This window comes from Platalea leucorodia, assembly GCF_965183815.1.
Source record: "Platalea leucorodia genome assembly, chromosome: 18".
NCBI classification, from domain to species: Eukaryota; Metazoa; Chordata; class Aves; order Pelecaniformes; family Threskiornithidae; genus Platalea; species Platalea leucorodia.
This window is the reverse complement of record NC_138840.1, coordinates 1,057,949-1,066,477: the sequence shown is the minus strand read 5'-3', so window position 1 is coordinate 1,066,477 and position 8,529 is coordinate 1,057,949.

Sequence of the window (8,529 nt, the reverse complement as noted above, 5' to 3'; positions counted from 1 at the left end):
TCCAACATTGTTAAAACTCCTCAGGTGGATTCCTTGGAGGAGTCTGGGCTGCTACCTGTGAAATTCAGCTGTCTCCAGGGGAGCCCAAACATTCTGGAGATTCCTGTGAGGATTCCTGAGGACCTACCAGGCACGGAGCTGCCTGCAACACCAAGAAAAGTCTTCAACTAACTAACTAGGAAAATTGTCGTGCTTCTACCGGGGACTTGAGCTGTCTCTAAGGAAAATGGAAACACTCCAGCAGATGGATGGGAAAAGTCCTCACGCAAAAACAGGAATGCACCTGCCCCCAACATACAGAATGCTCTTTGGGTAGCTACCTTAGAAGATTCTGAGGCCGCTATCAGGGAATTCTCTTGCCTTAACAGGAAACCAAAAGACTCTGGGAAATTCCTGGGAGGAGTTCCAGAGAGCTCTCCGGCATGGACTTGCCTCCAACATACACCAAACTCTTTGCGTCTCTACCCTGGTGCGGTCTGGGGCTGCTACCCAGGACTTCAGCTCCCTCCACAGCAGGACAAAACACTATCAGGAATCAATGACACAGTAGCAACCAAGAGGATGGCAGCAGTCAATAAGGGCAGCCATCAATCCTATAGCAAGGACCAATCTTTTAGCAATCAGCAACAGAACAGCAGCAACCAAGTAGGTGCATACTATTGCACGTTAGTACAAACTTATCATTAGGGAGGGAACTTATCCTCAAAATAGCAGCAGATATACTGATGATAGATTCCTTCTATGGAGATAGAATACCGGTATAAAGTGAGATAGACAGATTTCAGAAAGGGCCAAAGCATCCCAGAGGGGAGGACAAACCGATCCCAGAGGGGACCCAGCCATCCCAGAGGTGGGCAGATAAACCTAACCAGCTCCAAAAGCCAGCCCAAAGGGGGAACAATAACCTGACAGACAGAGTCTCACTTCACAGGTTATCTGGAGCTGTCTGGATTCTCAGTACTTAGCTGTGCTTCAAAGCAGCCAGCTGCATGTTTCAAGGATGCTGCTGGTCGCGAGGCTCAGCTCCCGGGCTCGCAGGAATGTTCTTCTGCTCGGGCATTTCCCCTTCCAACCACTCACGTTTAATGGCTGCTCACACCTGCCTGCTCCTGCCCTGTCAGCTCCTCAGGCACCAGGGACCTCACAAGCACCTGCACAGCAGGAGCATCCTCACTTCCAACGTCCCAGCTTTTTTACCTCCATCTCCATCTCTGTCTTTCATCTCCCCGTGCTCTCCTCTCTCCCAGGCACCTTTCTCACCCACTCCACCACCTCCCAGTGTCTGTCTCTGTGTCTCTGTGGCAGATCTTACCTCGGCAGCAGTGTCCCAGCCGGGTCACCTGCATCTCCTTCTCTTCCTCCTCTGCTGTCATCGCAACTGCGCCAGGTGCCTGATGCTCTTTTGGACCTCAAAGGGCATTTCGTCCTGCCTCCCTTCTGCTGTTAAATCCTATTCCTGCAAGAGAAGTGACCATCAGTCGGTGTCCCCTCTCTGCCATCTTACCTGCATCTTCCTGAGCTGGACAGTTGCTGGGCGCTGTCACCATCAGCCCCGGCTCTGCTTGAAGGCTTCTTCTGGCACAGGCGCAGCTCTGGCTGTGCTTGGTGCGGGCCATGCTTCCTGAAGGAGGACAGCAACGCTCACAGTTACTCCTGGGCAGTTTCCAGCTGGGAAAAGCTGATTTGAGGCAGGTTTGCCACAGGTCCTGAGCCTGGTCCGGGCGTCCTCCTTGTCCCCCAGCTCAGCCACAGGTCCCACATTTGGCTCCTTCCAGCAGGATTTTGGAAAGCCCGTTCCCAGCTGGCAGTGCCAGGCCAAGGGCACGGGGCAGAAACAGCCCCCTCCCCCGAGCACCCCAGCCCCCAACTGGCCTCTGTCCCCAAACTCCTAAAAATTCCAAACAGGCTCGCCCTCTAACTTAATTATCTTCAGTTTTAAGAAAAGAAACTGTGTACTGCCAGATTCAGTAGTCCGACTAAGACTGTTAGAGGGCGATTTGGGCTTCAGCTCCAGAACAAAAGAATTTCCATTACAGAATCCCAGCCACCACTGCCATGATCGTCTTGTCACTGACCCACAAACAGTGCATTGTAAAAAAATCAAACAACTAATAAAAAGTATCCTCTCCTCACCAAATCTTTGTTTCCCTCATAACTTTAGACTACCGCAGTAATAATCACGCTTTTAGCCTGTAATTACACCTGACAACCCTCCAAAGCTCCTGTCCTTAGACAAACACACACCATCCTGCAGGACAGGACAACACAGGGTCAGCCAGTATGACTGGCACATGAGGTCCTTGACGTCCGAAAACACTCGGTAAGTCCCTGATCCAATGACACCAAAGATTTTCTCCTTTTTCCTAATAAATTCAGGCTCTTCTAGGGATCTTTAAAAGATCCTGACCTTAAAATGGCAACAATTTGGGCACAGGGGATGGGTCAAGTCCTTTGTTTTAGTGTTCTCATAAAACCTGAGGCATGTGTTTTATCTATTCCAAAACTATTTTCCCCTTTTCTTCATATTTCTCCCCCAAAAGAGAAAAAAAAAAGCCAATGAGTAACAGCATCAGGACATTTAAAATGCTCTGCTAATACATGAGGTTTCCACTAAGCATGCCAGAGGAACAGATGCAGCAAGCTGGAAGCTGCAAGGCACACACCGGCAGTGTGCTACGGGGAACAGCCAGTGCACATCAGCACCCTTGTTCTGACAGACGGCCATGGCTGAAGACAAGTCTGCTCGGTCAGGACGCTGACCCTCCACTGCACCCACGCCCAGCCCTGACCAAAACGGGACAGAGAGAGATGCAGAGTGACTGCCCAGAAATGGCGTTTGCCTCAGGGGGCGTGCAGGGCAATGGGGACCCAGGCGAACTGATAACAAGTCCCCAGGGTCACCTTTTTCTCCTTTTTGCCTCCCAGGTGACGCTGCTCAAGCTCCAGGCACCTGCAACCATTCACTGTACACAACTCCTCTGACGCTGGATATCTGATACACGTTTAATAAAACAATGTACCGTCACAGATTTTGTCTGTTCACCTGGAGCTGGGGGTGATATCCTGCTGTCGTGGTTTGACCCCGGCTAGCAACTAAGCACCACGCAGCCGCTCGCTCACTCTCCCCTTGGTGGGACAGGGGAGAGAATCGGAAGGGTAAAAGGGAGAAAACTCATGGACCGAGATAAGAACAGTTTAATAATTGAAGTAAAATGAAATAGGAGGAGGAGGAGGAGTAATAATAACAATAATAATAATAATATAATAATAATACAATAATAATATACAAAGCAAGTGATACACGATACAGTGTCTCACCACCCGCCGACCGATGCCCAGCCCGTTCCCGAGCAGCGATCACTGCCCCCTGGCCAACTCCCCCCAGCTTATATACTGAGCATGACGTCATACGGGATGCAATGGCCCTTTGGCCAGTCTGGGCCAGCTGTCCTGGCTGCGCCCCCTCCCAGCTTCTTGTGCACCAGGCACAGCATGGGATGCCAAAAAGTCCTTGACAGGTGTAATCACTACTTAGCGACAACTAAACCATCAGTGTGTTATCAACATTATTCTCATCCTAAACCCAAAACGCAGCACTATACCAGCTACTAAGAAGAAAATGAACTCTATCCCAGCTGAAACCAGGACACCTGCAGAAAGTGAAAATTTTCCACTGAGGAAAACTATGAACCACCTGTGTTCTGGGAAAGGAATTCTAAAGGCAGCTAAAAGATAGAGGAGTATTTGTTTTACTAATGAACCGTGGAAAACTCATGGCTATACCCTTGAAGAAGAGCTACTGGACTGATAAAAGGGAACATCTTGGCACCAAAGACTGGATGGTGGCCGACAAACATGAAGTCTGATAAAACTGCAGTAACTGGGTGAAAGGGAAATGTGGTGAGGGGAGATCGCGACCACCAACTCAATTCAGGACTGAAAAGACTTGCCCCCCGACAGCTGAAAGGAGCATGCATACTAATTTGCATAGCAAGTGAGGCTAATTTTCATACAACCAATAGTGTATGAGATGTTAATCACTAACCAGTAAGCGTAAAATTCGGCGGGATTACACTAATCATGTAGTAATATAAATATGCTGTAATTATGTACGAAGGTGTGCTAGCTTTGTGGATTTACCACCTAGCATCCACCTCTATGCAGACATGAAATAAAACACCTCTGCTCTGTGTGTTAATTGGCATCTGCACACCGGGCGAATGACCCCGCTTTTGGGACAACAGGCGGAAGGTGCGTGCGTGGGTGAGGAAGATCTGCTTTCTCCATTTAAACACTGCAGGATTCGGACTAGAGGATGGCACTGAAATCAAAAGGGTAAGCGACCAAGAAGGCTCCAACTGCACATTTCCACCTGATTGCCTTAAAGAAAGCAGACTTTGGATCCCCACTGCTCACTTCACCCTGGAATAGTCCCACTCCTTGTCCAAAAGCTACTGTGCGCCTGGCTGAGGACAAACATAATACTCACAGGACACAATCAGAGCTAAACCCTGAACTTTCCCTGGTCAAGTTTTCTTGCAAAACTTCTTTCCTGGATTGTTTTAAAACCTGTAACTGCAAGAAAACACCTCTGACGAGCTGACTGGAACTTCCCAGTTGTGGTGAAACCATCCACCCTCTGTACAGCCATTTCCCAAGAGCCAGCAGCACAGCTTGGGTGGGGGGAAAGGCAGGTATCCGACCCTGGGGCTGAGAGCGGGGCACAAGCATCTGCCAAGGGAGCTGCATCCAACCAAGAGCGCTCCCCACTGCCTTCTCTGGCAACAAAGCCCTGGTGCGTGCTCCCACCAGGAGGGAGAAACAATTTCCAACATTTCCCTCATTTCCCAGGGATTCCCAGGGCCATAGAATCATAGAATGCTTTGGGATGGAAGGGACCTTTAAAGGTCATCTAGTCCATCCCCCCTGCAATGGGCAGGGACATCTACAACTAGAGCAGGTTGCTCAGAGCCCCATCTAGCCTGGCCTTGAATGTTTCCAAGGATGGGGCATCTACCATCTCTCTGGGCAACCTTCCCAGTTTCACCACCCTCACTGTAAAAAATTTCTTCCTTAGATCTAGTCTGAATCTACCCTCTTTTAGTTTAGAACCATTCCCCCTTGTCCTATCGCTACTGTCCCTGCTAAAAAGTCTGTCCCCATCTTTCTTATAAGCCCCCTTTAAGTATTGAAAGGCTGCAATGAGGTCTCTCCGCAGCCTTCTCTTCTCCAGGCTGAACAACCCCAGCTCTTTCAGCCTTTCCTCATAGCAGAGGTGTTCCATCCCTCCCATCATTTTTGTGGACCTCCTCTGCACCTGCTCCAACAGCTCCATGTCCTTCCCGTGCTGAGGAAAAGAGCTACCATCAAGAGCTACCTTTCTGTGGCACCACACAGTTCAACTACCCATGGTGTGCAGGGTCATCCATAAGGAAAATAATACAACCCATCAGCCCAGGAGTCAGACAGGTATGGAGGGAGGGCAAAAGGAAGAAGGATGAGAGGACGTCAAGGGTGCGGAGAAGATAACGCATGCTTGTCCACCTTAAAGCCAGCACCTACAAGGAGACCACTGCCATGGCCTCCATAGAAGGACACAGTCCATTCCTCTTCCCACCCACCACCAAGCTCTCTTGTGGTCGCACTATACACTTTTAAGTCATTTTTAAGTTCTGTGTCTCATAGAAAACACCTGGGTAAGTCTGGGTGCCATCAGGAAACACCCCAGCATTCACTCTAGATTGTCAGCACATCAACATTCAGGGATGAGCACCAGCCATGTCCATTGCCTTTGGGCATTCCCAAAATCCAAGCCTGCTGGTGAAGCCCTTACTCACAGCAGTCATTCCCCATTGCGGACATCGCTCCTCGCAGGAACAGAGGGGAAAGCTCTGGATGACAAAGGATGTCAGGACATGCTCCAGAAAGAGAAGACCCCTGCAAGAAGATCCCCGCCACCTAATTGCAAAGAAATAATTCTAGCTCAATGAAGTGAGTACCCAAACCAAAACAGAACTGCATCCACCATCCAAACTGTTTCAGTGGGAGTTCTAACTGCCGGAGAGCTGCAGGCTGACGACCTTACCATCACTGTCACACGGCCCCAGTTCACAGCAATTACCAAGGCCCTTTGGAAAGGCTCAAATGCATGTCACCTTCTCTGAAGAGGACCTGCTGCTTACCTGTTGCCAGTGTTAGCAGCAGAGCCCTCTGGCTCTACAACCCACCCTTTCCCACTTTGCATGCAGGAGTGATTGGCTTTCAGCCGCTGCCTTAATGGCTCTCTTGGCCATGCTCTTCTTCCATCTTGTTTCCCACCGGATCAGTCAGGGTGGGCTTCTTGTCATTCTACACTGAGCCCAACTTCTCAGTAGGAGGACTACACTGCTGTCCCCATGCTTAGCTAGTGTAGCATATGGAAAAGAAATTATAATTAGCAAATAGTAATTCTACCTGGAGCCTGTATCTATCTAGTCTATAGCCTACAGCTCTGAAGGTACAGACCAGCCTCTACTTACTCTATATGATGTGTCCAGAAAGCCAAATCATAATTATCTTTAACAGAGAATGCAACTGGGGGAGAAAGAGGAAGAAAGAATAGGTGGAGAAAAGTGTAGGCACACAACTAAAAAAAAAAGGTGCCGAGTTAGCCCAAAGACCAGCTCAGCCCACCTTGCTTTTAGTGGCAACAAGTTGCGCAGCTTGGAGGAAAAAAAGCTGACTTTGATGCACACAGGCGTCTGAGTTCAGACGTGAAACAGCAGAAAAACCTTGACACATCTCCTTTTCACTGTCCTCCTACCTGTGTGCATACTGGGAATTCCTTGTTTCCCTGAAGTCCTCCCAGACAACAGGGATGTGGCATCCGTCCAGTCCATGTGCCATGAGGAGAAACAGTTTTGACCACTAAGGGGGCAGAAAACAACTGCATCTGCAGAAGCAAAGGGGCAGCCACACCTCAGCTTTGGAGATGCCCAAAGCTGCCCTGAGCCGCAGGAGCCCCTGGCACCCTGGCATTTGCTTGGCCCTGAAGCCCTGCAGGGGCCTGCCAGCACTGGCGAGTCCCGGGAACAGAAGCCAAGGACAGTGGACAGCCCCTGTGGGGAAAGTGACAGGGCTCCGTCCTTCCTTCTGGCCACAGGAGGATGCCCTGGGCAGGCCGTCTCTCCTCCTCACCGCCCGGGGGAAGGCGAGGCCTGGGGAAGGCCCTGGGTGCTGGGCTCAGCACAGGAGGTGGGACCGGGGGCAGAGCCCCGTCTCCTGCCAGCTGCCAGCCTGGCCCATGCCAGCGGCTCCTGTCACGCAGCTCCTCCTGCCCAGGGCTGTGGCTGGAGCACAGACAGACCCACAATTTCGGAAAGGCTTGCCAATCCAGAGCAAATCCAGGGCAGCTCCCCTTCCCTCCTCTTCCCTGCCCTTCCCCCGCTTTTCCTCCCCTCCCTCCCTGTGCAGGCCCAGACCCCACCAGCGGACCGAGGGACGGCAGAACTGTGCACACACCCCCCTGCGCTGCTGAGAGAGCAGCTCCCGGCGCCATGGCCCTTCTGGAGGCCGTCTCTCCGCAGGCCCCGTGTCCCGGAGGGCTGAGGAGCCGCTGCGCTGCGGGGGGCAGCGGGCGCAGGGCGGCTCTGGGAGGAGAGGCCCGGGATGCCTGAGCCTGCCCGGCAACAGCCACGCCATTGGTCATGGCTGAGCCAATCAGCGGAGCCAGAGGTGGCCTGTCAGTCACAGCCGGGTGGGGCGGGGCCGGAGGGGCCGAGGCCCAGGGGCCTGAGGAGAAAGGGGCGGGAGCCGGGCCGGGGGCAGCCGGGGCCAGGGGGAGCAGGGCCAGGGCCAGGGGAGCTGCAGGAGCAGGAGCAGGTATCTGCCAGTGCGGATGGGCCTGGGGGGAGGGACCTGGAGGCCTCGCTGCCCACAGCCCCGCCATGGCCCAGTCCCCAGCCCTGGGCCCGAGGGCTCAGCCCAGGGCCAGCCCCACCAGCAGGGTCAGGGTGGTCCCTGCTGCTACCCCGAGGGTCGCCAGCCCCAGCCCCAACAGCTGGGGGTCGGTGTTTGATGTCTGCAGGCCAGGGGAAGGCAGAGTGGCCTCCTCTCTACAGGCGGCTCCAGGCTTTGGGGCAGGCATGCTGTGGTGGGGACAGGCCAGGGGCCTTTGCTGTCCCCAGGCCTTCACGTGTGTCTGGTGCTCATGGACAGCCTCGTCTCTGCTGCCAGCCTTTGATAAATGGGGATTTCCAGACATGGAGTTGTTTCTGCCTCCAGGTGGGAGCATGCAGTTGGGCTTTGTTGTCAGAGAAGCCAGTGGGGAGCGCTCCTGGTTGGATGCAGCTCCCTTGGCAGATGCTTGTGCCCCTCTCTCGGCCCCAGGGTCTGATACCTGCTTTTCCCTGAACCCAAGCTGTGCTGCTGGCTCTTGGGAAATGGGGGTACCAAGGGTGGATGGTTTTACCACAGCTGGGAAGTTCCAGTAACCCATCAGGGGTTTTTTTTCCTGGTTCTTGCAGTAACAGGTTTTTGTTGTTTTGTTTA